General features: G+C 47.4%; 2 non-coding genes across 2 annotated transcripts; both read right to left on the minus strand.

Moving 5' to 3' along the window:
• Positions 1-230: 230 nt before the first annotated feature.
• On the minus strand, positions 231-305 carry TRNAS-GGA (transfer RNA serine (anticodon GGA)). The gene has a single exon. It is a non-coding gene; the product is annotated as a tRNA-Ser (tRNA).
• A 207-nt stretch (positions 306-512) lies between these two features.
• TRNAS-GGA (transfer RNA serine (anticodon GGA)) lies at positions 513-587 on the minus strand. The gene has a single exon. It is a non-coding gene; the product is annotated as a tRNA-Ser (tRNA).
• Between the last annotated feature and the right edge of the window lie 6,370 nt (positions 588-6,957).

The following is a 6,957-nucleotide window of genomic DNA, read 5'->3' on the forward strand; positions in this document are numbered from 1 at the left end:
GCAAAGACGCAAGCACAATAAGGCGTCATTTTTCGGTGGACGCCTATTTTAGTTTTCCTTTCTCCTCTCACCGAGGTGCTACAATTATAGCAAAAAGAATTGCGGACTTTCTGATCTCCATTTAAGAAAGAATAAAGGGAAAATCAGACATCCACCCGTTCGTAGCAATTGCTACAAAGGAAACCCATACGGGTTCCTCGAAAGAAAAGCCTCATAGTTGAAGAAAAATTCGTCCTGGTCCGGGACTCGAACCCGGAACCACCGCCTTTCCGGGGCGGCCGCTCTACCATCTGAGCTAACCAGGCGGCTAGCAGAAGGCAGGGCGAAGTCGAATTTGTCGACAACACGAAGCAAAGGCAAGAGTTTTGACGTAGTAGTTCTGCGGAAACCCGCAAGGTGGAGAGAAGTAATGAATAAAGGGAAAATCAGACATCCACCCGTTCGTAGCAATTGCTACAAAGGAAACCCATACGGGTTCCTCGAAAGAAAAGCCTCATAGTTGAAGAAAAATTCGTCCTGGTCCGGGACTCGAACCCGGAACCACCGCCTTTCCGGGGCGGCCGCTCTACCATCTGAGCTAACCAGGCGGCTAGCAGAAGGCAGGGCGAAGTCGAATTTGTCGACAACACGAAGCAAAGGCAAGAGTTTTGACGTAGTAGTTCTGCGGAAACCCGCAAGGTGGAGAGAAGTAATGAATAAAGGGAAAATCAGACATCCACCCGTTCGTAGCAATTGCTACAAAGGAAACCCATACGGGTTCCTCGAAAGAAAAGCCTCATAGTTGAAGAAAAATTCGTCCTGGTCCGGTTGGTTCCGGGTTCGAGTCCCAGACCAGGACGAATTTTTCTTCAACTATGAGGCTTTTCTTTCGAGGAACCCGTCGCGTCGCGAGGCAGCTTACCCGCCGCGACGCGGTCACCCAGAGGGCAGCCGCTGCCGTTGTTGTGCGGGACCCCAGCGGAGGAGTGACGGCGACGGCGGCTGCCACCCCGTCTGGCGCGGCCGCTATTGTTACCAATACAACACAAATTGCGGCGGACGGAGCTGGGGATCACGAGGACGCCGACTGCGCTGTCAAGGAGTTTCCGGCAACGTACCGGGAGGTGCTTGGCCACTACAGGAAAGAACGTAGAAAATATCCACAACCCCACGGGCGCCTAGACAGGTCCCAGGCGGTCGACCTGAGACGGTTGCAGACGGGCACTTTCACCAACCCCTACCACCTGCACCGCCTGTGGCCCGCGCTGCACCCGTCGCCCGGCTGCCCGTGGTGCGAGCACGAACGGGCCGATATGGCCCATGTGCTTTGGGAATGCCGACGCCACGTGGACCACGGACAAAGAGGAAGGGGGAATACAACAGCAGAACCCTCTGAAGCGGGGCGCCTCGCTGAGAGATGGCAAGCCGCCCTCCTCAGCGAGGCACCCGAAGACCAGGAGTGGGCCGTCCAGCGGGCCAGGGCCGTTGCCGAGGATCTCGAAAGATTTTCCTCGGGCGATGGAACTCTGGCAGCCTAGCCCCGGGCACCAACATCAACAACCGTTGGACAAATAAAGTTTATTCCTATCCTATCCTGCGGCAGTTGACGTTGAGCTATGGTGTAGTTTAAACCGCCGAGCGATGATCATATGTGGAATGACGAAGGCTGCAGTGGAGGCATATGGTGTGACAGAGCCATTGGTATACACGTGCACAGTATCTCCGTACTTTGCAGAAATGTGCCACAGGGTGAGTTGCCTGAGGCCAATAGATGCAACGGATGACTTTTTAGTAATTCCAGGTATCTGCAATGTAACGACAGGTTTAGGCAGAACCCACGGGGGTATTCTTGGAATACAGGCGGGAGAAAATCTCGACGGCAAAACGCTTTGATGGCGCGATATATTCCTTGAAAAGCTGGAATCTGGGTAGGTGGCAGGGAGCGTTGACAGAGCATGGTGCCTGTGTCGGGTCAACACGCGAAGGTACATTCGAAGAGGCTCGCAGAGCAAGTACACCCGAATAGGACAAGCACGAGCTTCCGCTATTGTTCCATTGGTTGACGTGCATCGTGGGAGGCCTAAACATGTGCTCAATGCTTGAGCTTGAATGCTCTCCAGCGCGCGCACACAGCTAAGTCCCATGCTTGAGAGCGCCGGAATGCTGTACCGTATATATATCCTACGAATAGTGCTTGGTACAATTGGAGTAATGACGACTCTGAGGGGCGTCATCTTGTTCCTGCAACGACGCGAAGGACGTGAACAAAACTCTTCAGCTTTGTCTTCAGTGTGGCGACGTGTCTTGACCAAGATAATCCCGCTCTGTGACTAAGCCAAGGAATCTGTGGTGTGTAACCGTAGGTATCGCTACTCCGTTAACAATTATCGGATACCTGGTCATTAGTTTTCGCGTTAATGTAATCACGGAACATTTTTCTGTTGAGAGTTGGAGACCTTGACGCCTCCGATACTTAACTGTGATTTTCACTGCACGTTGAAGCCTAGCCCGCATTTGGGGACGTTGGAGCTGTTTTTCTGGATATTAAGGGTGCATACGACAATGTACTCCACTATGCAATCATTGATGCACTGGAAGATTTAGGCGTCAGTGGCCGGCTATTGCATGGATTGTTAGCTACCTCAGTGGCCGCACGGTGTATATATCGACAAGTGATGGCGACACCGGACAGTACCATATACATTGAGGTGTTCCACAAGGGGGAGTTCTCAGTTCAACTGTTTTCAATGTTGCATTGATTGGCCTTGCATCCGAACTTCCTAGCACGGTGAAGATTAGCGCATATGCGGACGACATATAAAAAGGAAAGTACTACGCAAACCGTTGCGACTCAGTTGTCGGGTCGTCTACTGCGAAATCTGCACTTCTAGGCAATTGAAATTGCGGATGCACTAACCCCGATGATACAATATCACGATTCATGTTTGACAATTTCGTACAGCTGCTTGATATGTAAACTAATATTTATTTCCATCCCATCCCAAATGATGTTGAGTACCCTTAGTAAAACTTCAGGAAATTAAGCTTGGGAATGCAGTGGACTACGTATGTCAGAGTATTTTTAGCAGTCCTAGACATATGTAACGATAGAAAAATAGCGTTTGCTCTAGATGCACACGACACAACTGAAGAAATAAAGCAAAGAAGCAACCATGAAATGATGAGGATATAAGTGGATAAGCAAAGACATCATACCACAAAAGATATAGAGCAGTGGTATGATCTGTTCAAGACAGACATCTATGAGCGCCAATTTTCGAAAATACACGTCTTCCGAAAAAGAAAAATAGAAAGGGTAAAACATAAGTAAAATGGACAATCACGATTAATGACTAGAAAATGCAGATCAATTTTTACAATGGCAGAAAAAGATAATCTGTCTAAAATTATCGCATTAGTTTCATTGAAGAAAGACACATTTACTTCCAAAATGTTTTTGCGTAATACTTTCAGGGCGCGTGTAAAATTAGGACTACTCCCGAACAACAAGTGCACCCCGAGAGCTTTAACAATTGCGCTTTCCGTTGTACTAAGTGCTATTTTGCACGCTGCGGCTGGGCTGGTGCCCCGTGAGCGTACGTTCCCCCTGTCTGGGACTCGAACGTTTTCCCCATGTGCCGTTTGCATTCGTTTTCTCCGGGTATACATATACACCTACCACCCGGGTTACGACCATGTGAGCAGGCCACGCTGTACCGTTTGTCCCTAGGAGGGAGTCAAAAGTAGAAACTCTTATGTTTTCCGTAATGTAATCGCCAACAACCTCACATGCGGCTGCGTAGAGACGCTCACACACATTATATGTGTGAGACCGGGCTATAGCGATGAGCAGAGTTCTGAACCAAGTGAACAATCGTCCACTGTCAGAAGTTAATGCTGCAGGCCGTTGCTCACAAAGAAACTTCACAATGAAGGCTTTATTCCCACTACGACGGTTCATGCGTCCTACTGGCACTCGGGATAAATTTTAAGAACGCCGCCCGTTACCACTCTACACTGACCGCGGTTTGTTTTGTGCATCTCTCTCTCTTGCCTTCCAATATGTTTCTCTTATTACCCTGCTGGCCATTGCCCGGTTCAGGGTAGCGTACAGGACTACCTCTGGTTAACCTAACTGCCTATCCATGCTCTCTTGTCTTGCAGGTAACTTGCATTCGCATTTCCTAATCATGCGACGAGAGGAAGAGGACCCTAATTTTGCTATTCCATACAAAGTAACGCTTATATGCTAATGTGAAAACTTGCTAAAGATTTTTGTAATGTAATGCTTTCGGAATGTTATCAAATGACCTTCTAATGTAATGATGAATAATTATATAAAGAACTCCGCGTTTCGCGTGTGCTCTTCGCTCTTGAAAATCAAAATACTTTGTTCTCCACATGAAGAACGTGACTTCGTCGGGTTTGTGAAGCAAGCCGACATCCGTTTCCAATTACTCCACGCTTCTTTCTATTCGTGCATGACTCACTATCAGTAACGAATGCGGACGTTATAGCCTTGCGACACGACCTCATTAGAGGAAAGTTTTGCTCTTGCTTCACTGCATGGCAGCAACGTTGCTGAAAATGGACACCGAGCTTAAGCCGGCCGCGTACAGTCGATGCAAACCACGCGCGAATGTGATCTTGCGTGCCTTCGCTGTTCGGCATCCCTGTCTTAATATTAATTTTGGCATACACTGAGTAAAAGTGATCATTTTGACTAGTGTGAAACGCGGAATCATTAGTAAAGACGAGCACCCTAACGAAGAACACTGATCAAGCTCTGGTATTTCAGGATAGCGAAGCTAAAAAGGAAGTGAGCGTCCCAGTCATTGCAGGCATCTGTTCCATCACAATCAAATGAGCTTTGTCGTCGCAGAGTTGGAAGATGACAGGCAGACGCCAGACGACCAGCGAGGACTACGTGCACGAAAACTTGTAGTAAGACAACAGATGTTTTCATGGAAAACGAGCAGACTTTTAAGATTTAGCTTTATTGCGTATATAATGGAAAAGAAATGACGTATAGAGCAAAAAAGAAAAATAGTTACCCGTGCGCAGAAACAGACAGGAAGGTTAGCCAAGAATTTGCGTTGACGCAGAGTAAGGAGTGGGGGGGGGGGAGTGAAGCGAAGGGGGAAGAGCGATTATATTGACAGTAAAAAAGACAATTATGCAGTTTTGTATTTTCTTGGGACTTTATCCTTCAAACAAAGATTTCTTCCCTTTCGCCAAGTATTCAAACAGGTCAGCCATCTTAATTTGTATCATAACCTAGGACAGCTCGGTATTCTTTTCAGTGTTTCATGTGAGTCGACCATTGCCGTTTTTTTCCAACTTAAGCTAGATATTGAATTAGGCACGCCTGCGCAATGTCACCAGTGATGCTTGCGATTTCATTGATACCGTATTACGAACAATGATACCGTATTACGAACAAATTCGTATGTTTTCTATCCCGACGCGAACTCCAGCGACACGTAACCGTCACGCGGGGTCTTGGCGACATTCGCAAACATGCTCTGGGAGTGCAGAGACGCTCGGCCCGACTCTACCTCGGACAAGTGGGAGACGTGCCTTACAATCTCACTACTCGCCGACCAGCTACGAACCGCCCAGCAGGCCTGCGAAGCGGCCGCCAGGTACTCCTTCTCGGTCCCTACGTGGTAGGTGCCCGCTACACGCTAAGCGCGTCCTGCCGGACCACAATAAAGCTTTCCAGTCCAGTGCATTGATTGTGTTAGTAAGAGCAAAATCAACGCTGACACTATCTGCATTTCCATGGTATAGATTGGCGAAAGTTTATCGCTGCAGAGTGGCTTTAAAAACAAATCAACTGTTCGTGTTAATATATATATATATATATATATATATATATATATATATATATATGTATGTCACTATTTGAACGAATAATCACTGACGGCAAAAAAAAGAGCATCCCGAAACCTGCGAATAATAGCTTGCGTTTTATGCTTAAGCTACAATGAAGTTCATTTGAAATGGAAGGGGCCACAACATATGCACATACAAAATGAAACGGGCAAATAATAAATGAAGAATGCAACATAGAACTAAACGATCAGCTTCATCTAAAATACAAAGTAATACAGAAACTGCTAACAATAGACGAATTGTGCAAGAACCTCATCGAACAATGCCGATACACTAGCTAGTCAAAAAAGAATAATTATTGCTCTTTAAATGAACGACCCATTAATAAACTCATAAACAAATGAACAAAGCAAAGGTTGATGTCCTTTGGGTCGAACTTTCTCTGAATGGTCTCAGATAGGTATGACGTCCGTGCTCTGAGACGCAAGTGATGATAATCGGATCAAATCGACTGAACGTGTATGAGAGATGGCTGCACGACTCATTGACGAGAGTGATTAGCTCTGCCCCTTGATGGCTGCGCCTCTGCTTCGCGCCCGACACCGACACGCCGACAATATGCAAATGTGCCGGCACTGACTACGCAAGGCATAAGCGTGGGTGCACGCGTCGATGGCCTCGCTTTAGCAACTTCGCGGGCCATTGAGCACACGTGACCGCAGTGTTAGAAGGAAAAATGACAAAACTATAGATCATAATGTGCTTAGCTCGTGCGAATGTCCAGCACTCGGCTTCCCCTAGTGCAGCTTCTGGCAAAGATGCCTCGGAAATCTCCTTTATGCTTCCCGGGGTTCGATTTACCATAGTCGATATCTGACCTGCTTTGGCAAAGAGACATTCCGACAACACTTAGGAATGGCTGACGCCAATAGCCATTAGTGGAAACATGAACACTAAAACGCTACGCAACTTTCAAAAACTTTTGTGTCTGTATGTGTGTTACGGCAAATAGCTGTTACTGGGGCGTTCGATGATCCATCGCCACGAGAAATCGGGGCTAGGCGCGTGAATTTGGTCGCACAAAGTGAAAACGCTATGGCATTTCGCGGGTTATAAATACTCGCCTGCACCGCCGTATGC

The sequence above is a fragment of the Dermacentor variabilis genome, chromosome 9 (assembly GCF_050947875.1).
Source record: "Dermacentor variabilis isolate Ectoservices chromosome 9, ASM5094787v1, whole genome shotgun sequence".
Classification (NCBI taxonomy): domain Eukaryota; kingdom Metazoa; phylum Arthropoda; class Arachnida; order Ixodida; family Ixodidae; genus Dermacentor; species Dermacentor variabilis.